The 24,162-nt window shown below is 45.6% G+C and overlaps 1 protein-coding gene across 9 annotated transcripts in view; it reads left to right on the top strand.

The window, feature by feature from the left end:
* Nucleotides 1-24,162, top strand: part of tjp1a (tight junction protein 1a) — a 222,131-nt gene that overhangs the window by 105,676 nt on the left and 92,293 nt on the right. The window contains exon 1 of one of the 9 annotated variants that reach the window (XM_080216276.1): nucleotides 17,858-17,897. The exons of the other annotated variants lie outside the window; for them this stretch is intronic. The gene's annotated coding sequence lies outside the window, so the exon portion shown is untranslated. Of the gene's footprint in view, nucleotides 1-17,857; nucleotides 17,898-24,162 lie in introns of those variants that run through there. 9 annotated transcript variants of the gene reach the window in all.

The following is a 24,162-nucleotide window of genomic DNA, read 5'->3' as shown; positions in this document are numbered from 1 at the left end:
TGGTTCCACACATAGATTCCCTCCCTTGACCTTGAGTCCCAGTCAATATAAGGGAAATTAAATTTCTCTCTACGACAATCCTTTGCCAAATTCTGCCTACGTATCCCTTCCTCAATCTCCGCTGGCAGTTGGGTGGCCTATGGTAAATCTCCAACACTGTGACTACACCTTTCCTATTCCTGAGCTCTACCCATATTGTCTTGCTGTATGAGCCCTCCGAGGTGTCTTAGAGTACCGCTGTGATATTCTCCTTAACCAGTAGTGCAACTCCCCCACTTCTTTTACATTCCCCTCTATTCCATCTGAAACACCTGTATCCTGGAATGTTAAGCTGCCATTCCTGTCCTTCCCTTAACCAAGTCTCTGTAATGGCAACGACATCATAGTTACTAGTATTAATCCAAGCTCTAAGTTCATCTGCCTTACCTGTTACACTTCTCGCACCAGACCCCCTCTGATTAGCAATCCCACCCTGCCTTCTGTTTCTTTAAGTCTTATTGGCCCTACCCTCCTGGTTCCCCTTCAGATAATTCACCTTTGCTTTGGCTCCCACCCGACCCTGCCAGACTCATTTAAATCTTCCTATGTGACACGAGCAAACCTCCTGGCCAGAATATTTGTGCCCTTCCGGTTTAGATGCAACCCATCCTTATTGTATGGGTCCCATCTGCCCCGGAAGAGACCCCAATGGTCCCGATATCCCTCCTACACCAGATGGGGCTATATTCATTGGAATTCAGAAGAATGAGGGGAGATCTTATAGAAACACACAAGATTATGAAGGGATTAGATAGAAGCAGGGAGGTTGTTTCCACTGGACTGAATATGTGGAATTCCCTGCCCAGTGAAGCAGTTGAGGCTATCTTATTGAATGTTTTTAAGGCAAAGTTAGATTTTTGAACAGTAAAGGAATTAAGGTGAGCAGGCTGGTAAGTGGAGCCGAGTCCATGAAAACATCAGCCATGATCTTGCTGAATGGCGGAGCAGGCTTAAGGGCCAGATGGCTTCCTCCTGCTCCTAGTTCTTAAGCTTCTATATTCTTAATGATTACATCTTCTAAATTGCAGCTGGGAGGAAAAGTTGTCTATCAAATTAGTTCTCATGGAGTCAAATGTACAGAGAAAAAGCTGATGGAAATTTGCTTCGGCAGTGGTTGGAAATATTGAGACAAGTCTGAAAGAATCTTGTACTGTACTGAGACACCAATCCTTTGGGACTGTTAGTAAAATGAGAGAAGGGGTGGTCACCAACAGTAATAAGCTACTAAGTGATGATTCGAGTTCAGCCAGGTCCACTTGGCTCCTGACCTCATTGCAGCCTTGGGCAAAACAACTGAGTTTCAGAGGTGAGGTGAGAGTGACTGCCCTTAGCAATGAGCCTGCATTTGACTGAGTGTGGTATGAAGGAGCTGCAGCAAAACCTGAGTCAATGGCAATCGGGGAAAGCTCTCCATTGGCTGGAGTCATAGCTAGCATAAAGATAAATGGTTGTTGCAAGGCAATCTTCTTTCCAGGATTTCCTCGAGCTAATGTCCTAAGCCTAAACATCTTCAGCTGCTTCATCAATGACTGACCTTTTATCCATCGTAAGGTCAGAAGTGAACATCTTTGCTAATTGCACAATATTTCAGCATGGAAGCATGAAGTGGCAACTAACATCTGTGCCAGGTAACGATCACCACCAAAAGAAAGAATCTAACCATCACTCCTTGACATTCAATTGCATTTCCATCACCCACTATCAACATCCTGGGTGTCGGTATTGACCAGGAAACTGCAGCTGGACTAGCCATATAAATACTGTGGTTACAAGGGTAGGTCAGAGGCTAGGAATCCTATGGTGGGCATCTCATCTTCTGATTCCCTAAAGCCTATCCACAATTGCTGAGGCACACGTCGGGATGCAATGCTCTCCCCTTGTCTTGATTGCAGCTCCAACAACATTCAAGAAGATTGACATCATTCAGGACAAAGTGAATTGCTTGATTGGCATCCCATCCACAAGCATTCCACTGTTGGTGCACGATATCATTGTGTATCATTTACAAGATGCATTGCAGGAGCTCACCAAGATTCCTGAGACAACACTTTGCAAATTCTCTGCTGACTGGAAGAGCACATGGGAACACCACCACTTGGAATTTCCTATCCAATCCACTGAATGTCCTGACTTGGGAATATTCCTTCACTGGTACTGGGTCAAAATCCTGGAGCACCTTCCTAACAACACTGGGTGTACCTACACCACAAGAAGGCAACACAACTATTACTTACGTGACGAAAAACTGCAGCAGGCGACGGTGCAGAGGGACCTCGGGGTCCTTGTGCATGAGTCGCAAAAACCCTGCTTGCAGGTGCAGCAGGTGGTCAGGAAGGCGAATGGGATGCTGGCCTTCATAGCGAGGGGGATTGAATATAAAATTAGGGAAGTCTTGCTGCAGCTGTATAGGGCATTGGTGAGGCCGCAGCTGGAGTACTGTGTACAGTTTTGGGCGCCGCACCTGCGCAAAGATATTTTGGCCTTGGAGGGAGTGCAGAGGAGGTTTACTAGGCTGATACCGGAGTTGAGGGGGTTGAGCTATGAGGAGAGGCTGAATAAACTAGGCTTGTACTCGTTAGAGTTTAGAAGAATGAGGGGAGATCTCATTGAGATGTATAAGATGATGAATGGGATGGATAGGATAGAGGTGGAGAGACCCTTCCCGCTCAGAAAGGACAGTAGAACTAGGGGGCACAGCCTCAAGATAAAGGGGGGGCGGTTTAGAACGGAGTTGAGGAGGAACTTCTTCACTCAACGGGTGGTGAATCTCTGGAATTCTCTGCCCGTTGAAGTGGTGGAGGCTGCCTCGCTAAATATTTTTAAGACGCGTGTTGATAGGTTTTTGATAGGCAAGGGGATTAAGGGTTATGGGGAGAGGGCGGGAAAGTGGAACTGAGCCACGACAGATCAGCCATGATCTTATTGAATGGCGGGGCAGGCTCGAAGGGCTAGATGGCCTACTCCTGCTCCTATTTCTTATGTTCTTAAGGGTAGTTAGGGATGTGCAATAAATGCTGGCCTAGCCAGCAAAGTCCACATTCCTTGGTTGTGCATCCCAAACCAGAGTAAAAGAAGAGTGCTGGTGTGGGAGATTAGGGTAGGTTGAGGAGGTAGGTAGGGAAGATGAGGCATTGTTTAAAAGTTATTGAATTGTCCATCCTTATTTAGCTCCTTCGACACAAATTAATTTTGATTTGATTTATTATTGTCACATGTACGTAGGTCAGAGGCTAGGAATCCTATGGTGGGCATCTCATCTTATGATTCGGTGAAAATATTGTTTCTTGCACACCATATAGTCAAAGCATACCATACATAAAGAAGGAAAGGAGAGAGTGGAGAATGTAGTGTTACAATCATAGAAAGGGTGTAGAGAAAGATTAACTTAATGCGAGGTAGGTCCATTCAAAAGTCTGATGGCAGCAGGGAAGAATCTGTTTTTGGGTCGATTGGTGTGTGATCTCAGACTTGTGTATCTTTTTCCCAATGGAAGGAGGTGGAAGAGAGTATGTCAGGGCTATGTGGGGTCCTTAATTATGCTGGCTACTTTTCCTAGGCAGCAGGAAGTGTAAACAGTGTCAATGGATCAAAGGCTGGTTTGAGTGATGGACTGGGCTTCGTTCACGACTATTTGTAGTTTGTTGTGGCCTTGGAGCAGGAGCCATACCAAGCTGTGATTCAACCAGAAAGAATGTTTTCTATGGTGCATCTGTAGAAGTTGGTGAGAGTTGTAGCTGACATGCCAAATTTTCTTTGCCTCCTGAGAAAGCAGAGGCATTGGTGGCGTTTCTTAACTATAGTGTCCGCATGGAGGACCAGGATAGGTTGTTGGTGATCTGCACACCTAAAAACCTGAAGCTCTTACCATTTCTACTTTGTCCCTGTTGATATGGACAGGTACATGCCCTCCACTAGGCTTGCTGAAGTCAATGACTATCTCCTGCATTTTGTTGACATTGAGGGAGAGATTGTCATTGTACCAGCTCACCAGATCCTCTATCTCTTGTGTACTGTCTCTCGTCATTACTTGAGATCCAATCCACAACAGTGGTGTCATCAGCAAACATAAAAAATTGAGTTGGAGTGGAATTTGGCCATACAGTCAAGAGCGTATAAGGAGTATAGTAAAGCGTGCAAAGTCCTTCACAGAAGCAGTATAAAGCAAAATATGGAACAACTGTATGAGAAGAATTGGGGTCAGATGATCAAAACCTTGTGCATAGAGAGAGAGGTTTTAATGAGTGTCTTAAAAGAGGAAAGTGAGATGGAGGTATGCGGGGAGGAAATTCCAGGGGTTGGAGCCTCAGCAGCTCAGGTACAGTCCATCAATGGTGGAGGAATTAAATTTGGGGATGTACAGGAGGTTAGAATTAAAACACATATGGAAGGTTGTGGAGCTGGAGAGATAGGGATTTGAAAACAACGATGAGAATTTTAAAATCAAGATGTTGCTTGACCAGGAAACACAATAATTCAGTGAACACTGGGTTGATGGTGAATGGAACTCACTATGAGCTGGAAGCTGAGTTTTGGATGACCTCAAGTTGATGAAGGGTAAAATGTGGGCCACAGCTGTGAGTGCATTGGAAAAGCCAAGTCTAGAGGTTATGCAAGAATAAATGAGGGTTTCAGCAGCAGATGAGCTGGGTCAAGGCTAAAGTTGGATAATGTTGCAGTAGCGGACATAAGCGGTCTTCTTGATGCCTGAACATGAGAACCTAATCATAGACTGTTAGCAAGGAGACAGCTGGTGTCGAAAGTCAGGGGAAAGAGTTAGGTACTGGTCAGAAAGAAATAGCTTCAGTCTTTCCAATATTTAATTAAAATAAATTTCTGTTCCTGGTTCCATTGCAACACAAACCATATATTAGTGTCACAAGTAGACTTACATTAACACTTCATTGAAGTTACTGTGAAAATCCCCTAGTCGTCACACTCCAGCACTTGTTAGGATACACTGAGGGAGAATTTAGCATGGCCAATGCACCTAATCAGCATGTCTTTCAAACAGCGGGAGGAAACCAGAGCACCCGGAGGAAACCCATGCAGGCATGGGGAGAACGTGCAGACTCTGCACAGTGGCCCAAGCTGGGAATTGAATCAGGGTCCCTGCTGCCGTGAGGCAGCAGTGCTAACCATTGTGTCACTGTGCCGTCCTTTTGCACAGGGGTTTAGGATTGTGGACTTCAGTTGTTGTGTGTGCCTGGATGAAGCTGGCGTCAGTGGTGAACACTCCCTTTGTGCAACTTGGCCTGGAACTCTTCCTGCTATCTCTGGTCCTTCAAAGCCATAATGTTCAGCTTTCTGGGGTGGCATTTTGGGTCCTCTGGTTTCTTGGTGCCAGGCAGATGTTCATCACTGAGTGCACGAGTTGATGGGCTGTATAGCGATATTCAGAATCCTTCATGGCCCTCGTCACAACTCATCCCTCAAGTCTCTGCCTCGGTCAGTGATGGATGTGCCAATATCCTGACCACGGGTGTCTCCACTCAGTCTTGAGCTGGTTCTTTTGGTGAAATGACAAACATGTTTGTCATGATCAGGCCGTGTTGGGCAGTTGACCAGGAGTAGGATGCCATTGGCATTAACCCTTTCCTAATTCAATTCCAGATTTTGTGCTTGCATCTAATCCAGGCATTTAAGTCGGAGCCTGATGAGAGGGTCACCAAACTTTCACTGACACCCGAAAGTAAGTTTGGAGTGGGTGGGACAGTCCTGTTCTTCACTACAAAACTTGACTCCGTGGATGCTGGGGTCACGGTCTGACTTCCCTTTCAAATGGTCCTTCCACTGATAAAGAACAAAGAACAACCCAGCATGGGAAACAGGCCCTTCGGCCCAACGAGCCCGCGCCGCCGCATCACCCTACACCTATTCTACCCTGCGTGTCTATGAATGGAACCCCTAACTGAGCCAGATTCAGGGGAGAATAGTGTCAATTTGGTAAAACCAGTCAGCCTAAGAGCACATCTTTGGGGTGTGGGAGGAAACCGGAGCGCCCGGAGGAAACCCATGCAACCACAGGGAGAATGCGCAAACTCCCACCGACACAGGCCCAAATCCATGTATCTGCACAGCTAGCAGTGCTAGTCACCGAGCTGTTGCGGCGCCCGTCTACCGGTCCAGGATCAAGCACACACACCGACACGAAGTACTAGGCCACTCCCGGAACTTCCAAGAGCAGCCCACGCACGACCCACCGTGTGCATGCCCCTCGTTTGAGACGAGGTGGACCTCCACCTGTGGAATAAAAAGACAAAAACGTTAATCTTACAAGTCTGCTTTTCCGGTGTCTCCCGAGGTTCTAACGTTATTTAATAGCCCCTACCATAACCCTCCATCCTCGTTTCACTCGTGTCTATCTAACTGAACCTTAAACGAGTCCAACGTTCCTGCCTCCACCACCCTACTCGGTAGCGCGTTCCATACCCCCACAACTCTTTGCGTAAAGAATCTTCCTCTCACTTCCAAATTATACCTCTCCCCCCTCACCCTTAAATCATGACCTCTCGTATTTGTACCCAGTCTAGGGAGCAGTCTCTCACTATTAACTCTATCTATTCCCTTCAGTATCTTATATACCTCTATCATGTCCCCCCTCAATCTCCGTCTTTCCAAGGAGAACAGTCCCAGTTTCTCCAACCTTTCCTCGTAACCCAGCCCCTCCATTTCAGGCAACATCCTGGTAAACCTCCTCTGCACCCTTTCCAGAGACTCCACGTCCTTCCGGTAGTAAGGTGACCAGAACTGGACGCAGTACTCCAAATGCGGCCTAACCAACGTTCTATACAACTGAAGCATTAGACGGCAGCTTTTATACTCCATACCCCTTCCTATAAAGGCTAACATTCCATAAGCCTTCCTAACAACCTTCTCCACTTGTGACGCAACCTTCATGGATTTGTGAACCTGCACTCCCAGGTCCCTCTGTATGTCTGTACTCCTAATCTGTCTACCTTTTATCACATAGCTCCTCTCTGCATTATTCCTTCCAAAATGCATCACCTCGCATTTATCAGGATTAAATTCCATCTGTCCAATGCAGCAACGTATCTATCCTGTTGTATCACCTGACAATCCAGTTCAGTACCCGCCAACCCTGCCATCTTGGTGTCATCAGCAAACTTGCTGATCACACCACCTACGCTCTCTTCCAAGTCATTTATGTATACTACAAAGAGGAGAGGTCCCAGTACTGAGCCCTGCGGCACACCACTGGTCACTGGCCTCCAGCCCGACAAGGTCCCCTCCACAACTACCCTCTGTCTCCTATTACCCAGCCAGTTCTCAATCCACCTAGCTACCTGGCCTTGTATCCCATGCGCCTTAACCTTTTCTACCAGCCTACCATGAGGGACTTTGCCAAACACCTTACTGAAATCCATATAGATGACATCAACGGCTCTCCCATCGTCAACCGTTTTTGTCACCTCCTCAAAGAATTCAACCAGATTCGTAAGGCAAGACCTCCCTCTAACAAAGCCATGTTGCGTATCCCTAATCAGATCGCAACGCTCCAAATGCACATACATCCTACCCCTAAGTATTTTTTCCATTAATTTCCCTACCACCGATGTCAAACTCACCGGTCTATAATTTCCAGGGTTATCCCTGCTGCCTTTTTTGAACAGCTGTACCACATTTGCTACCCTCCAGTCCTCTGGGACCTCACCTGTGTCCAAAGAAGAGACAAAGATTTGTGCCAGAGGCCCAGCAATTTCATCTTTCACCTCCCTAAGCAGCCTGGGATGAATACCATCAGGCCCCGGAGCTTTATCCGTCCTTACGCTACCTAAAAGCCCTAGCACTTCCTCCCTCGTAATAGATATTTCCTGCAACTGATCCTCAGCTCCCTCCAAGAGACCGCACAATTCCGAACCCCTCTCCTTTGTGAATACTGACGCAAAGTATTCATTCAGGAGCTCCCCCATTCCCTCCGACTCAATACATAACTCTCCACTTTTGTCCCTAAGAGGACCAATTTTTCCTCTAACTACTCTCTTGCTCCTAATATAGGAATAAAATGCCTTTGGATTTTCCTTAATCCTACCAGCCAAAGCCATTTCATGCCCTCTCTTCGCCCTTCTAATTCCCCTTTTTAGCTCCCTCCTACTCTCTCTATATTCCTCCAGCGCACTCTCCGTACCCAGTCGTTTCGACCTAACATATGCCTCCCTCTTCTTCCTGACCAAGTCTTCAATACCCCCTGTAATCCACGGCTCTCTAATCCTACCTTTCCCATCCTTCCGCTTAACTGGAACATACCTCCCCTGCAACCATTTCATTTTGCCCTTAAAAGCCTCCCACTTGCCAACCGTGGACTTGCCAGCTAATAGTCCCTCCCAATCAGTGTCCTGCAGCTCCCTCCTAACCCTGCTATAGCTCGCCTTTCCCCAGTTCAGCACACTCCCGTTCGGCCGGCACTCATCCCTTTCCATTTTTATCCTAAAGTAGATGGACTTGTGGTCACTGTTAGCCACATGTTCGCCTACCTCTACCTCACCCACCTGCCCCGGCTCATTACCCAACACTAAATCCAGTTTAGCCCCTCCCCTAGTCGGGCTAGTTACATACTGCTCTAGAGACCCTTCCAAAACACATTTCACAAACTCCTCTCCCTCCGTACCCCCAGCTCTAGGCCCCCTCCAATTCACTCCGGGAAGATTTAAGTCACCCACTACAACCACTCTATTCTTCCTGCACCTGTCCAAAATGCCCCTGCAAATGCCTTCCTCCACCAACCTCGGGCTGTTGGGTGGTCTATAGTACACCCCTAGCAATGTAATCTCTCCCTTTTTATTCCTCAACTCCACCCACAGTGACTCAATCCCTGTCTCTTCCATATCGTCCTCCCTCTGCACTACTGTGATGTTTTCCTTTACTAACAGTGCCACCCCTCCACCTCTCTTCAACCCTCCTCTGTCACACCTAAAACACGTACCCAGGAACATTCAGCTGCCAGTCCTGCCCTTCCCGTAACCACGTCTCCGTTACAGCCACCACATCTAACTGCCTCACAAACATCAAGGCCCTAAGCTCATCCGTTTTCCCTGCCACACTCCTAGCATTGAAACAGACACAGTTCAACCCACGAGTGTCTCTCGGAACCTCCTCCTCCCTGATAATTTTCCTTTCACCTGACTCTCTCCCAGCCACCTCCCCACCCCCCCCTCCTTATTAGTTTAAACCATTCCTGAACACCCCAGCTAACCTCCCCGCTAAGACACTAGTTCCCCTCCGTTCAAATTCTCCCCACCCCTCCTGTACAGTTGCCCTTCTCTCCTAAACACCTCCCAGTGATCCACAAAAGTAAAGCCCTCTACCCTACACCAATCCCTCAACCATGCATTCAACTGCATGATCTCGTCATTCTTTGCCCTGCTAGTACTGGGCAGCAACCCAGAGAGTGCCACCCTGGAGGTCCTGCTCTTTAGTTTGGACCCCAACTCCCTAAATTGCCTACGGACCTCTACCCTACTCCTCCTTCCTATGTCCCCCTCCCCTACGTGTACTATGACCTCTGCCTGGGTCCCTTCCCCTTTCAAAATACCCTCTACCCTTTCCATTACATCCTGTACCCCTGCTCCAGGGAGGCAGACCACCATCCTGGAGTCACGCCTCTGTCCACAGAACCTCCTGTCAATACCTCGGACCCTCCCATCCCCTACCACTATCACCTTGCCAGCCCCCTTCTGCCCCTCTAAGTCAGTCTCCCCTTCCTGCCTATCTTTCTGTGCCCCTGTCGACGAACCTGGTGAAGCCGGGGGACCCTGACTACTCTTCTTCTTCCTCTTTCTCCTCCTAACAGTCGTCCACCCTTCCTGCCCTTCAGCCCTTGGGACCTCTTCCTGCTCGTGGTTCCTAGTCATCAACTCCTCGTTTTCCCTGACTAGAAACGCATCCTCCAAACGCCCCTCGAGTTGCCTGACCCGGGCCCTCAAGCGCTGCAGTTCTAAACATTTACTGCAGATGCGGACCTTGGGGACACGTGACACCACCAAGAACTCCCACATGTGGCACCTGACACAACTTATATTCCTCCCTATATTCCCTGCCATGTCCCAACCTCCTGTAAGCGCCCAAAGGTAGAACGTGCCACGCCCCTTCCCCTCCTCCCAGGGAGCTGGGTTTAGCTCAGAGCAGCAGAATCAATGTTACAACTTGCTAGCTCTTGAGCCATAATGGCAGTTTGTCTTTCTTGGCAATTTCAGGTTCCAAATTTAGCTCTTTGTCTTGACCACAACGGTAATGATCCTGCTGGGTGCTGTTTTACAGCCAGAAGAAATGGGACAGCTTTTTTGGGGCACTGTTTCTAGCCCCCCTCCCCATTTGTGGTGAGTGGAGGATATCCCAGAGATGGCTGCTCAGTTGCAGAAGCAGCTCTGAAAAGCAACCGTGTCCTGGCACAGGTGCCCACTGACCACATCCACCATGTGTGGAATCTGGGCTGTGGGCCTCTAGGTATCACAGCATTGCCACTGTCTCCAATTCTCAATCACCACAGGGCTTTTGTTTTTGTCTGGCAGAGGCACGCGTGCGACATTTAATGTGGGGACACCAGTGCGCGACTGGGTTCCACTCAGTCTCGACAGTTGGTGCCCGGATTCAGTGGCATGGCAAACAACACCAACTGCGGCACTTCCCTTTTGCAGCCTTCTCTACCTTCACAGCCCTTGGCTCATCTGCTTTGCCGTTAAGGGCATCTTGGATCATTCTTCTTCTGGAATTTCCCCCTCTATCTCGCTGCTTCGGAAAATTATACCAGGACCGTGAGCTCTGGACATTATGGCTATAATTGGCTCTTTGGAACGCACAAGCCTCCCCACTGTTGCAAGGTGATGATCTTCAGAAAGGCTGTCAGATAAGCAGTCTTGATTATCTAGCAACAGTGGAGGACTTGAGTAAAGTGGAGCTGAAGAAAGAACAATTTACAGTCTTGGCTAATATGGAGGCTACGAGGGAAAATTGGATGTTCAGCAGTGCAGTGGAAATTTTTGTGTCCATTTTTAACAGGTCTTACAGCTGGGAAAGTTAAGGTCCTATTATGATTCTCACTGGGACAAATTAATCAATGGCTGCTTACCTCAAGATGCTTTGCAGAAAAAAAAATTAAAAGCTGAAATCTTTTATATAACCTTCGCTTGTATTTATTTAACTTGACATTTATATTTTTGATTCATTTGTGGCATCACTGACCAGTATTTATTGTAAGAAGTCTGACAACACCAGGTTTAAGTCCAACCGATTTATTTGATAGTAAACTCACAAGCTTTCGAGGTTAACCTCTTCGTCAGGTGAATGGAGAGTGAATGAAGAATGGAACTCTCCGTTCACCTGACGAAGAGGTTAACCTCGAAAGCTAGTGAATTTACTATCAAATAAATCAGTTGGACTTAAACCTGGTGTTGTCAGACTTCTTACTGTGTTTACCCCAGTCCAACGCTGGCATCTCCACATCAGTATTTATTGCCCATCCCTAGTTACCCTTGGAGGGTAGCTGAGAGCCAACCACATTGGTCCTGGAGTCACATTTAGGTGAGACCAGATAAGAATGGCAGATTTCCTTCCCTAAAGGACATTAGTGAACCAGGTGGGTTTTTCTGACAATCAATAATAGTTTCATGGTTATCAGTAGATTCTTAATTCCAGATTTTTTTCATTGAATTCAAATTCCACCAGCTGCTGTGGCTGGATTTGAACCCAGGTTCCCAGGAGACTAGCTGAGTTTCTGGATTAGGAGTCTAGAGATAATACCACTTGGCCAAACCCTCCCCTGCTTTATAATTCATAGAAAAAAATCATTTATTTTGAGTATGCAACTCAAAATCCAAAAGCATTGAGTATTAATCCGCACAGATTTACATTTGTATTTGATCGTCATGTCATACCAGACTATAAATAGATTATATCAGGACTTTAGGCAGCTTTAAAATCAAAGTAATGTATATTACCATTACTTGATAAATATAGGTGACACAAGGGTGGAAGGAATAACTTCTATTTTAGATCTTGGTTTGCATCTAGCATTTTTCATCCACAGAATGCGAGTTCTAAAGTGAGATGGGGTATTTGTTTCTGTATACAGTATGACAAAGCCTGTCTTTACATATGTAAACTTTGGGAGTAAAAGTTATGCTGCATTGTTTCATTATTTTCAATCACCTATCACTTGACCATTTTGACATACTCTGAAGCATTTTCGGGTTGGTGTTGCTTGTTTGGCTGTGGGTGTTTGTCATCAAGAAGTGTTGCACCTGAGATTGTGCATTCAAAGTATTCTCTTTCGTTGCGAATTTTTCTGTTCACTCACTATCACTATAACTGTCATTGAGTTGGTAAACTGTTCTGAGGTTATTTTCCATGCTTTATCGACCAGGATGCTTGTCTTAGAATAAAGCAAAATACTATAAATGCTCGAAATCCGAAGAAGAGTCATTTGACTTTGTTTCTCTCACTACAGATGTTGTCAGATCTGCTGAGCTTCCAGCACTTCCCGTCTTTGGAAGTTTGCAATGATTGACTGAAGATAGACCCTTGAATTTCCCTATACTGTCAGAAGTCAGGATTACTGAAGCCTAGTATGGCAGCTGATACAGATACCGCCTGTTTAAATTGCGTTCTGAAACACATTTCCATCGAGGCATGGTTACAGTGTGTGTGTGTGTGTGTCAAAAAGGCATTGTAATTACACATGCTCAGTCTGTTTTTTAATAAATATCATTCCTTTGCCACCACCTTACTCACTCCCACTCGTTGGTTCCTGCTCGCTGACCCGTTACTGTCTCACTTAGCATCACTTTTTTGCACATTGAGCAAGAGCAAGGGTCTCAGCAGAGGATGGTGCATAGATGAGAGCAAGGGGGTCAGGAGAGGAAAACAATGAGCAGGAATGAGTGAGGGCTTGGGAGAAGGAAGTGGTGAGTTGGAAGGAGCAAGTGGGTTGAGGAAGAGGAGTGGGGAGTTAAGTCATAAAAGTAAGCTTTGTAAGTATAAAGAGGATTTTTGGTCTTGTTCGGTTCAAGGCAGCCAAATGGTTTTTAATGTAAAAGTTACAGGTCTGGAGTGTAACCTAACTTTGTTATGGGCTTTCTTATGGGAAAGTGTTTTTTGTTTTTTTTTTAAGCATCATTTTAGGAATGCTGAACTGCTGGGATGGGAAGCACAGCCATTACAGTAGTTTATTATGAGACATTAATGTTCGAGCCCATTGTATCATTTTAGAATTTTTTTATATAGCAGGAAAGGAAATAACACTCAGAATGCATTTATAACTCCAGAGTAACCACTTTGCCAGTAGAATCTTAAACTGTGAAAGGCAGTTAAACAGAGCTAAACCTATCCTGAAAGTGAGAGATTTGGGAGATCTCAGTTCATTGGATCTAGCACATGGTCTTTGCTTTTGCTGTAATTTCTTCCAGACAATCTTAGCACTACAATTAATCTGTGAACCTGAATTCTTTGACATAGTTGTGACTGTAGGCTCATTGAACTCATTCTTCCACAATTCACCACAAAGGGAATAGCCACATCTGGTGGTGAAAATGCAGCGCAACATCTTAATGACAGCAACAGAGGCTTGAAATTGAACCCCTGCCATTGAAGGCATGTGCACAACTTGTGGTGACCTCCTTTGAAAGCGCAATAGCCTTAACGTGAAAGGTGAACAAGAAATAGTGGCAGGATGCCTTGCAATATCTGACAGTTGGAAAGAACATAGAGTTGTTACTTGGAGAGTATCTCACACATTTAAATTTCCTCCCCCAAAACAGTGACTTGTTTCCAGCCAAATTTTATCCTTTCGTATTCGTCATATGTAAATTCCCATGTGTGCATGGTCTATACTTTGCAGCCAGAAGTGAGTTTACTTTGGAGGTAAAGTTTGAGAGTTGTTATTTTCTTCGTCCTGCCACCTTCTTCCATCTCCTCCTGTCACCATTCAGTCTCCGCCTTCTTCCAATATCAAAAATATCTACCTCTGCACATCTTGTACCTCTGAAGCGCCATTCTACTTTGTTCCAAAGCACAAGTGCTAAATGAGACAAGTGGAATTTTCTCTGGTATACTGCTCCAAGCAACCTGTGGAATTTTTTGTATGCTGTTTTATCATATGAGGAGAGACTAAGCCGGCCAGGATTATGTTCACTGGAGTTTAGAAGAATGAGAGTTGATCTCAAAAGCTTGTAAAATTCTAACAGGATTAGACAGGATAGATTCAGAAAGTGTGTTCCTGACGGTGAGGGAATCCAGAACTTGGGGTCATAGTTTGAGGATTAGGAATAAACCTTTTTAGAACTGAGGTGAGTGAGGAAATATTTCTTCATCCAGCCCACCATGTGTGGACTTCACTAACACAAAGTAGTTGAGGCCAAAATGTCTGATTTCAAGAAAAACATTAAATATATCTCTTGAGGCTAAAGGGATCAGCCATGATCATAATGAATGGTGGGGAAGGCGCGAAGAGCCAAATGGTCTACTCTTCTATTTTCTGTGCTTCTATTAAAGCAGCTATTTACTTGTTCACTTTGAATTTCAAACATAAGCAGCCAGTTGGTGAATATTGACAGAGACTATCCATTGGAGGGCTGCTGAAGAGGAGGGAATGAGATTAACTGAAGATCCTTTCATGCCATTAAAAGAGCCATTTGTGTGTACTTTTATGTCAAAAAAGTGGTTAAAACATTCTTCTGTCCATATGTGTTATTTACCTGCTTCAATGTTTTAGATCTTGTTTAAGAATTTCTAAATTTTCTTTCATCAGATGAGGCTATTGCTGGCTAAACAGTTGTTAATTGCCCATACCTAATTGGGCTTGAGAAGGTGATGATGAGCTGCCTTTTTGACCTGCTGCAGTCTTTGTGGCCTGAGTACATAGCAATGCTATTAGACAGGGAGTTCCAGGATTTTGACCCATTGTCAGTGAAGGGGAGGCAATATATTTCCACGTCAGGGTGCTCTGTGGCCAAGAGGAGAACTTCCAGGTTATGGTGTTCCCATCTATCTTCTGCCCTTGTCCTTCTATGTGGCAGAAGTCGGGTGTTTGAAAGAGGCACAGTGAGTTTCTGCAGTGCAGCTTGTATATGGTAGATTGCTACCAGTATGTGTTGGTGGCTGAGGGCGTGGATGGGATTCAATCAAGTAGGTGGCTGTGTTCTGAATTGATTTGAGCTTCTTGAGCCCTGTTTGAGGTGCATGTTGTATTTTGGAGAATGATACTAAGGAACATAGAGGGTTTAAAACAATGGAGCTTTATACCCAGGTATGTTCTTCTCCTGCTCTTCTCTGCCTGTGTCTAGCTGTGGGGACTTATGACTCCACTTCTGATGAATACATTAATACATCAGAGCTCAATAAACCAATAAGAATTAATACAAATACATAACAAATGGTGGACAGTATTCCTCTACACTCTTGATTTGTTCCTTGTAGGTAATGGACAGGCTTTGGGATTCAAGAGGTGCATCGCTTGCCCCAGGATTCCTACCTTCTGACCTGCTCTTGAAGCCAAGTATTTATGGGGCTGGCCAATGGTAACCCTCAGGGTGTTGATAGTGGAGGATTCAGTGATGACAGTACAATTGAATGCCATAGAGAGTTGAATAGCTCTAGTGTGCCCTTGATTAACATAAGCCTGATTTATGAATGATCTGGATGAGGGTATAGTTGGGTGGATTAGTAAATTTGCTGATGACACCAAAGTCGGAGGTGTAGTAGATAGTGAGGAAGGGTGTCATAGTTTGCAGGAAGACTTAGACAGGTTGCAGAACTGGGCCGAGAGGTGGCGGATGGAGTTTAATGCGGAGAAGTGTAAGGTAATTCACTTTGGTAGGAATAACAGATGTGTCGAGTATAGGGCTAACGGGAGGACTTTGAGTAGTGTGGATGAACAGAGGGATCTAGGTGTATGTGTACATAGATCCCTGAAAGTTGGGAATCAAGTAGATAAGGTTGTTAAGAAGGCATACGGTGTCTTGGCGTTTATTGGTAGGGGGATTGAATTTAGGAGTCGCAGCGTTATGTTGCAACTGTACACAACTCTGGTGCGGCCGCACTTGGAGTACTGTGTGCAGTTCTGCTCCCCACATTACAGGAAGGATGTGGAGGCTTTGGAGAGGGTGCAGAGGAGGTTTACCAGGATGTTGCCTGGTATGGAGGGGAGGTCCTATGAGGAGAGACTGAGGGATGTGGGGTTGTTTTTGCTGGAAAGAAGGCGGCTAAGAGGGGATCTTATTGAAACATATAAGATGATTAGAGGTTTAGATAGGGTGGATAGTGATAGCCTTTTTCCTCTGATGGAGAAATCTAGCACGAGGGGGCATGGCTTTAAATTAAGGGGGGGTAGTTATAGGACGGATGTCAGGGGTAGGTTCTTTACCCAGAGGGTGGTGAGGGATTGGAATGCCCTGCCTGCTGCGGTTGTAAATGCGCCTAGTTTGGGGGCGTTTAAGAGATCCGTGGATAGGTTTATGGACGAAAAGGGATTGGTTTAGGTTAGTGGGTCATTGTTTTGTAACTGGTCGGCGCAACATCGTGGGCCGAAGGGCCTGTTCTGCACTGTTATGTTCTATGAATGTTACCCAGATCTTGCTGCATATGGGCATGGACTGTTAAAAGTATCTAGAAATTGAATTGCACATTACTGCTGGGTAGATGCCAGTGTTGTAACTGTACTGGATCAGCTTGCTTAGGGCCATAATTAGTTCTGTTGTACAAGTCTTCAGTGTTCCTGTCAGGATGTTATCAGAGCATGTAGCTGTTGCAGCATCCAGTGTTTTCATCTGTCTTTTGGTATCATACTTTTTTTTTCTCACCCGAGGTTGTAGAGGGGGAGTCTTGAACTCGTTGTCTGAAAGGGTAGTGAGGCAGAGATCCTCAACTCATTTAAAAGGTTTCTGGATATACACCTCAACTGCAGTAACCTGAAGACCTACGGAACAAATGCTAAAAGTGGGGTTTGGTTAGGTGGCTTGTTTTTCAGCAGCACATATGTGATGAATCAGAGCCCTTTTCCGTATTGTAAACCTTTTATGATTCTATGAAGTGAATTATCTGCAGACTGGCATCTGTGATGCTGGGGATCTTAGAAGGAGGCTGAGATGGATCATCCATTCATTCAAAACTTCTGGCTAAAGGTGGTTTTAAATGCTTCGATGTTGTCTTTTGGACTGATATGCTGGGCTCTGGGGAAATTTGTGAATCCATGTCCTCTTGTTGGCTTTGCGATTGTTCACCACCATTCATGACTGGTTGCGGCAGGACTGCAGAGCTTAGACCTGATCCATTGGTTGTGGGGTCGCTTAGCTCTGTCTATCAGATGCTACTTATGCTGTTGAGGATGCTGATAGTCCTATGTTTTAGCCTCACCAATTGACGACATTTTTAGAACGCGTGGTGCTGTTCCTGGCACACTTACCTGCACTCTTAACAAAATCAGATTTGGTTTCTTGACTTGATGGTAACGGTAGAGATGGGGACATGCCAGGCACTAGATGTATTGTGGTCACATACAATTCTGTTGATTTCCCACAGTGCTTCATGTATGTCCAATTTTGTTCACAAGATCTGTGCGGAATCTATCCCATTTAGCACAGTAGTAGTGTCATACAGGATGATGGAGGTTAACTTCATTTTGAACGTGGGACTTTTACTCCATGAGAATTGTGTGGTTGTCTCTTGTGCTTGTACTATCATGGACAGATACATCTGTGACAGGTAGATTGGTGATGACAAGGTCACATAAGCTTTTTCCTCTTGTTCAACCCTATGCAGCTTCATGGAACTGTTGACACACTTTGGGCTCTTCCTGTGCCACTCACCTGCTGACTTCATTATAACATGGGCGAAAGAGCTTAACTTCAGAGGTGAGAGTAACTGCAGTTGACATCAAGGAAGCTTTTGACCAAATGTGGCATTGAGGAAAACCCAGCAAGAGTGGAGTGAGTGGGAGTCAGGACTAAAACCCTCCATTGATTGGAGCCATACATAGCACAAAGAAAGATGGTTGTGGTTGTTAGGAGGCCACTCATCTTGTCTGCAGGACATTATTGCAGGCGTTCCTCAGTGTTGCCTCCTCAGCCCACCTGTCTAGCAGCTGTATCCTTTAGGATGGCCAGCTCAGTCTGTAGTGGTGTTCCTGAGCCACCCTTGGATGATTGACATTGACATCTTCACCTAGAGTATGTTCTGTGCCCTTGCCACCCTCAGTCTTTCCTTCAATTGGTGTTCAACATGGAGCAGTTCTGATTCATAGGCAGAGGTGGTGCTGCAGGTGATAATCAGTAGGAGACTCCCTTACCAATGTTGGTGCCATTAACTTAACGGAATCTAAAGTCAATATTAAAGATTCCCAGGGCAATTGCGACATGGGTCTAGGTGATTTAGGTATGAAATCATATGATCGTTAATTGTTGTAGAGGCAGGCCTACAGTGCACTGGGGTCACACTGGAAGGTTTCAAACTCCCTCTAAAACGTAGGTTTGAGATGGTTACTGTAACAGACCCTTGTTGCTGTTTTGATATATTTCTGGCAGAGCTGAGGGGTTCGTAGTTGTGTTTAAATTTCTGGGGAGACTTTTGTTTTTGCACCAGGGCACAAATTGGAATGTACTGCAAAGTTATTGGATCTTGAATGGAATTTCCAAATTAATAAATCTTGCAATATTCACAATGAGCGCAAGAAGAATGCGTCTCTGTCTAGGATAGATATGAGCTGTGTTCCATTGTGATACTCAGAACCTACCTGGAGTTGAGTTACTACTGAGATTTTACTTAAAGGGCTTTTTTATGACTACATGATCTGGAATCTAACGTAGAATCGGTTTTTTGGGAGGCATTATTTTTGCTGTGTTTACTTGCTCTCCTTAGTGATGTCCTTAAATTGGTTTAATTATTTTAAAATCCTGTTTATGCAGCATGCACTATAATCAGCCTCTAAATGCCCCAGGATGCTAAGTTCCAGTGTAGATCTGCGATGTTAACAATTTTAAATATCCATGCACTAATCTGTCTGACTCCACTGATCCGTTACAATGACTTTAGTGAGTCACATGAGCCACTGGCAAACAAAACAAGTGGAGTTTCAGCAACATTTGGTGCTGGCTGAGTGGGTGTGTCACTATTAAATCAAACCTCAGAGAATCTACGTATCAAACCAAAAGAAAGTTAAATTGCAGTGAAAGAAATAGAGCTGAAGTATGCATTGTTGACCTTGATCTGTAACCAACAATTTTTACATTATTCAAAACCAAAAACTGTGGTAAATCCTTAATAATGTATTTTATAAAATAATTTGGTAGTAGAGTGTCAGGTATTGAGTGATAGAGGTTTATAGCATGGAAACAGGCCCTTTGGCCCAATTTGTCCATGCCGCCCTTTTTTTTATAGCCCCTAAGCTAATCCCAATTGCCCTATTACTGCACGACATTAAAGATGTGCCAATGATTTTCTTGTCTTGTTTGGGTTATTGGGAAGGAGGTACTGTAGCTTCCCCAGAAAGAAAATAAAAAGCAGCAGTTCCATGAGCTATTTTGGCTAATCCAATAGAAGTTGAGGGTGATTTTGGGATGGAATGTGCATCCTGGACATACTCTCTTCCACCTCTCTCCATTGGGAAAACTCATACCAATTGAATTGAGAGCAGATTATCCCTGCTGCCATCAGACTTCTGAATGTTCCTATTGCATACTAAGCTGATCTTTCTCTTCACCCTATCGCTAACTGCAACACTATATTCTGCACTGTCCCTCTCCTTTCCTTCTCCTCCATATACTCTATGAGCAGCATGTTTTGTCTGTACAGCTCACAGGAAACAATACTTTTCGCTGAATATCAATTCATGTGACAAATCAATTTAATTCAGAATGGCACGGAACAAACAGTGGATTTATGCATGGGGAAATGTAAAATTCTGGCCTTAATTTCAATGCTGTAACTTATGAATTTAAATGCTGTTTCTAAGCTAATGCAGATGTTTCTTAACTGTGTTCAGTAATTACTAAGAGACTGTGATGGAGTGGTATGTGATGTGCTGTTTCTGTATGATGTGGGAGCTGGTGGACCCCAAGGTTCTTCCCAGTGACCATGTCTGCAGTAAGTGCTGGTTGCTGGAGGAGCTCCAGCTCAAAGTAGATGAGCTGGCTTCTGAGCTTCAGACACTGAGGCTCATCAGGGAGAGGGAGTGTACCGTAGATAATGAGGTGCAAGAGACATCTACATCCCCTAGACTGGCTAACTCTAAGGGTCAGGAACAAGAGGGTGCTGCTGGGGGGAGGAAGGGTGGGTGGAAGGAAGGGGGGGAGCGGGGAGGAAGGAAGGGGGGACCCAAAGGCCTCAGCCTCTCAATCTGCACAACAGGTTTGAGGTTCTTGCTCCCAGTGTGGACAAGAACAAGGGCTGTAAGGTTGACGAGCAAACTGCCCGCAGTACAGTGGTGCAGACACAGGACAAAGAGGAAGAAGTAAAGAGGAATGTAGTGGTAATTGGGGATAGTGTAGTTAGGGGTATAGACACTGTCCTTTTTGACTGGGACAAAGAATACAGAAGAGTGCGTTGTCTGCCTGGTGCTCGGGTCCAGGATGTCTCATCTGGGTGGCAGAGGAACCTGGAGTGGGAGGGTGAGAATCCGGTGGTTGTGGTACATGTGGGTGCCAACGACATAGGCAAATTGGGGTCTGAGGATCTGCAGAGGGAGTATGAAAAGCTGGGAATAAAATTAAAAAGCAGAACCGACAAGGTGGTTACCTCTGGATTGCTGTCTGAACCGCGTGCAGATGGGCGTAGGGTAGATAGGATTAAAGAGATGAATGGGTGGCTCAGGTATTGGTGTGTGAGGAATGGGTTTGAATTTATGGGGCATTGGCACCAGTATTGGGGCAGGTGGGACCTGTTCAGATGGTATGGTCTTGGTCTGAACTAATTTGGGGGGGGGGCGGGGGAAGGTGGTGCAGGGGTAGGAGAAATTACAATATATAAAGTAAAAGAGAGGGTACAGGTATGGGAAAAGGACAAGGATGTCCCAATAATAAAGGGAGTAGGGGGCATGAGAAATGTTGGTAGCGTTCCTTCAAATAGGGTCCAGATAAAGGCTGGGATAAAGACACTTTATCTGAATGCACGAAGCATTCGGAACAAAGTGGTGGCGCAGATCAGCACAAATGGATATGATCTGGTGGCCATCACGGAAACGTGGTTGCAGGGTGACAGGGACTGAGAGCTGAATGTCCAGGGGTATCAAGTGTTTAGGAAGGATAGACGGGAGTAAAAAGGGGGTGGGGTAGTTCTGTTAATTAAGGATAATATCAGGGCGGTAGTAAGGGAAGATATTGGCTCCAAAGAGCAGAATATGGAATCGTTGTGGGTGGAGATAAAGAACAGTAAGGGGGGGAAGACGCTGGTGGGTGTGGTCTGTAGGCCCCCAAATAATAACTTGGAGGTGGGGCGGGCTATAAACACGCAAATAATTGATGCGTGCAGAAATGGAACGGCGATAATTATGGGGGATTTCAATCTACATATTGATTGGTTGACCCATGTCGGACGCGGTGGGCTTGAGAAAGAGTTCTTGGAATGCTGCCGGGATAGTTTCCTTGAACAGTATGTGATGGAACTGACAAGAGAGCGAGCTATCTTAGATCTGGTGTTATGTAACAAGGCAGGTAGAATTAGGGACCTTGTTGTGAGGGATCCTGTTGGGACGAGCAATCATTGTATGGTGGAGTTTTTGATGCAGATGAAGGATGAGAAAGTAGGGTCCCGGACCTGTGTCCTCTGTTTGAACAGTGGGGAGTACAATAGGATAAGAGAGGAATTGGCAAATGTAGATTGGGGGCGCAGATTGGTCGGTAGGACTGCTGAGGAACAGTGGAGGATCTTTAAGGAGATCTTTTTCGGTGCTCAGCAGAAATTTATTCCGATGGTAAAAAAGGATCGTAGGAGAAGGGATAATCAGCCGTGGTTATCGAAGGAAATAAAGGAAAGTATTAAATTAAAAGCTGATGCGTTTAGAGTGGCTAAAAGTAGTGGGCAAGGAGAAGATTGGGAGAGGTTTAAAAATCAACCAAGATTGACAAAGAAGATGATAAAGGAAGGATAGACTATGAAGCTAAACTAGCACTAAATATAAAAAGGATAGTAAGAGTTTTTACAAATATATAAAGAGGAGGAGGCTGGCTAGAGTGAATGTTGGACCCTTAGAGGATGAGAGGGGGGATTTAGTGGTGGGGGATGAGGAAATGGTTGAGGCCTTCAATAAGTTTTTTGTCTCGGTCTTCACGGAGGAGGACGCGAATAGTTTGCTGGGTATTAAAGATAGAAGGATGGTGGGAGTTGAGGGCCTGAATGCGATTACTGTCACTAGAGAGGTAGTGCTTGATCGACTAGCGGAACTGATGGTGGACAAGTCCCCAGGACCGGATGGAATGCACCCCAGGGTTCTGAAGGAAATGGCAGAGGCGATGGTAGATGCCTTAGTGATCATTTTCCAAACCTTGCTGGATTCCAGGGAAGTGCTGGAAGATGGCTAATGTTACGCCGCTGTTTAAAAAGGGTAGCAGGCAAAAGGCAGGTAATTATATGCTGGTTAGTTTAACGTCTGTTGTGGGGGAAAAATGCTTGAATCCGTCATCAAAGAAGAAATAGCGAGGCATCTTGAGAAGAATTGTTTGAAAGAGCAGACGCAGCACGGATTCGTTAAGGGGAAGCCGTGTCTGACGAATTTATTGGAATTCTATGAGGATGTGACTAGTGCGGTAGACAGAGGGGAACCGGTGGATGTGGTGTTTCTCGATTTTCAGAAGGCGTTTGATAAGGTGCTGCACAAAAGGTTGCTTCTGAAGATTAGGGGGCATGGAGTTGGGGGTAGGGTGTTAGCATGGATAAAGGATTGGTTGTCTAATAGGAAGCAGAGAGTTGGTATCAATGGGTGCTATTCTGATTGGCGGTTGGTGACTAGTGGAGTGCTGCAGGGATCGGTGCTGGGGCCTCAGCTATTTACCATTTATATAGATGATCTGGAGGAGGGGGCTGAGTGTAGGGTGTCGAAATTTGCTGATGACACAAAGTGGAAAAGCAAATTGTGCGGAGGGTGTGGAAAGTCTGCAGAGGGATCTAGACAGGCTAAGCGAGTGGGCGAGGACCTGGCAGATGGAGTACAATGTTAGCAAGTGTGAGGTTATCCACTTTGGCAGGAATAATAGCAGGAGGGATTACTATTTAAAGGGCGAAAAGCTGCAGCATGCTACGGTGCAGAGGGACCTGGGGGTCCTTGTGCATGAGTCGCAAATACCCAGTCTGCAGGTGCAGCAGGTGATCAGGAAGGCAAATGGGATGCTGGCCTTTATAGCAAGGGGGATAGAATATAAAAGCAGGGAGGTCTTGCTGCAACTGTACAGGGCACTAGTGAGGCCGCAGCTGGAGTACTGTGTGCAGTTTTGGTTGCCACACTTACGCAAGGACATTCTGGCCTTGGAAGGAGTACAGAGGAGGTTCACTAGGCTGATACCGGAGATGAGGGGGTTGAACTATGAAGAGAGGCTGAATAGACTGGGTTTGTACTCGTTGGAGTTTAGAAGGATGAGGGGGGGATCTTATAGAGACGTATAAGATAATGAAGGGGATGGATAGGGTAGAGGTAGAGAGATTCTTCCCACTGAGAAAGGACAGCAGGACTAGAGGGCACAGTCTCAAGATAAGGGGGGAGCAGTTTAGAACGGAGTTGAGGAGGAACTTCTTCACTCAAAGGGTGGTGAATCTCTGGAATTCTCTGCCCATTGAAGTGGTGGAGGCTACCTCGCTAAATATATTTAAGACATGGGTAGATAGGTTTTTGGTAGGCAAGGGAATTCAGGGTTATGGGGAGAAAGCGGGAAAGTGGAACTGATCCACTTCAGATCAGCCATGATCTTATTGAATGGCGGGGCAGGCTCGAAGGGTTAGATGGCCTACTCCTGCTCCTATTTCTTATGTTCTAAAAATCTGAAGGTGCCTATTGTGTTGCACGCAGGCATTGGTTAATCCTCTTATTTTTCAGCTTCGTGATTCTGAGGAAAGCTACAAAGAAGCCTTTATGTTCCTTGCTCATTGTCAGCTGCCCCCCCCCTAATGGTGCTATCTTCTTGCAGGGCTATGGCT

This window comes from Carcharhinus amblyrhynchos, chromosome 32 (assembly GCF_965287045.1).
Source record: "Carcharhinus amblyrhynchos chromosome 32, sCarAmb.v2.hapA, whole genome shotgun sequence".
Lineage (NCBI taxonomy): Eukaryota > Metazoa > Chordata > Chondrichthyes > Carcharhiniformes > Carcharhinidae > Carcharhinus > Carcharhinus amblyrhynchos.
This window is presented reverse-complemented; position numbering and strand designations above follow the sequence as displayed.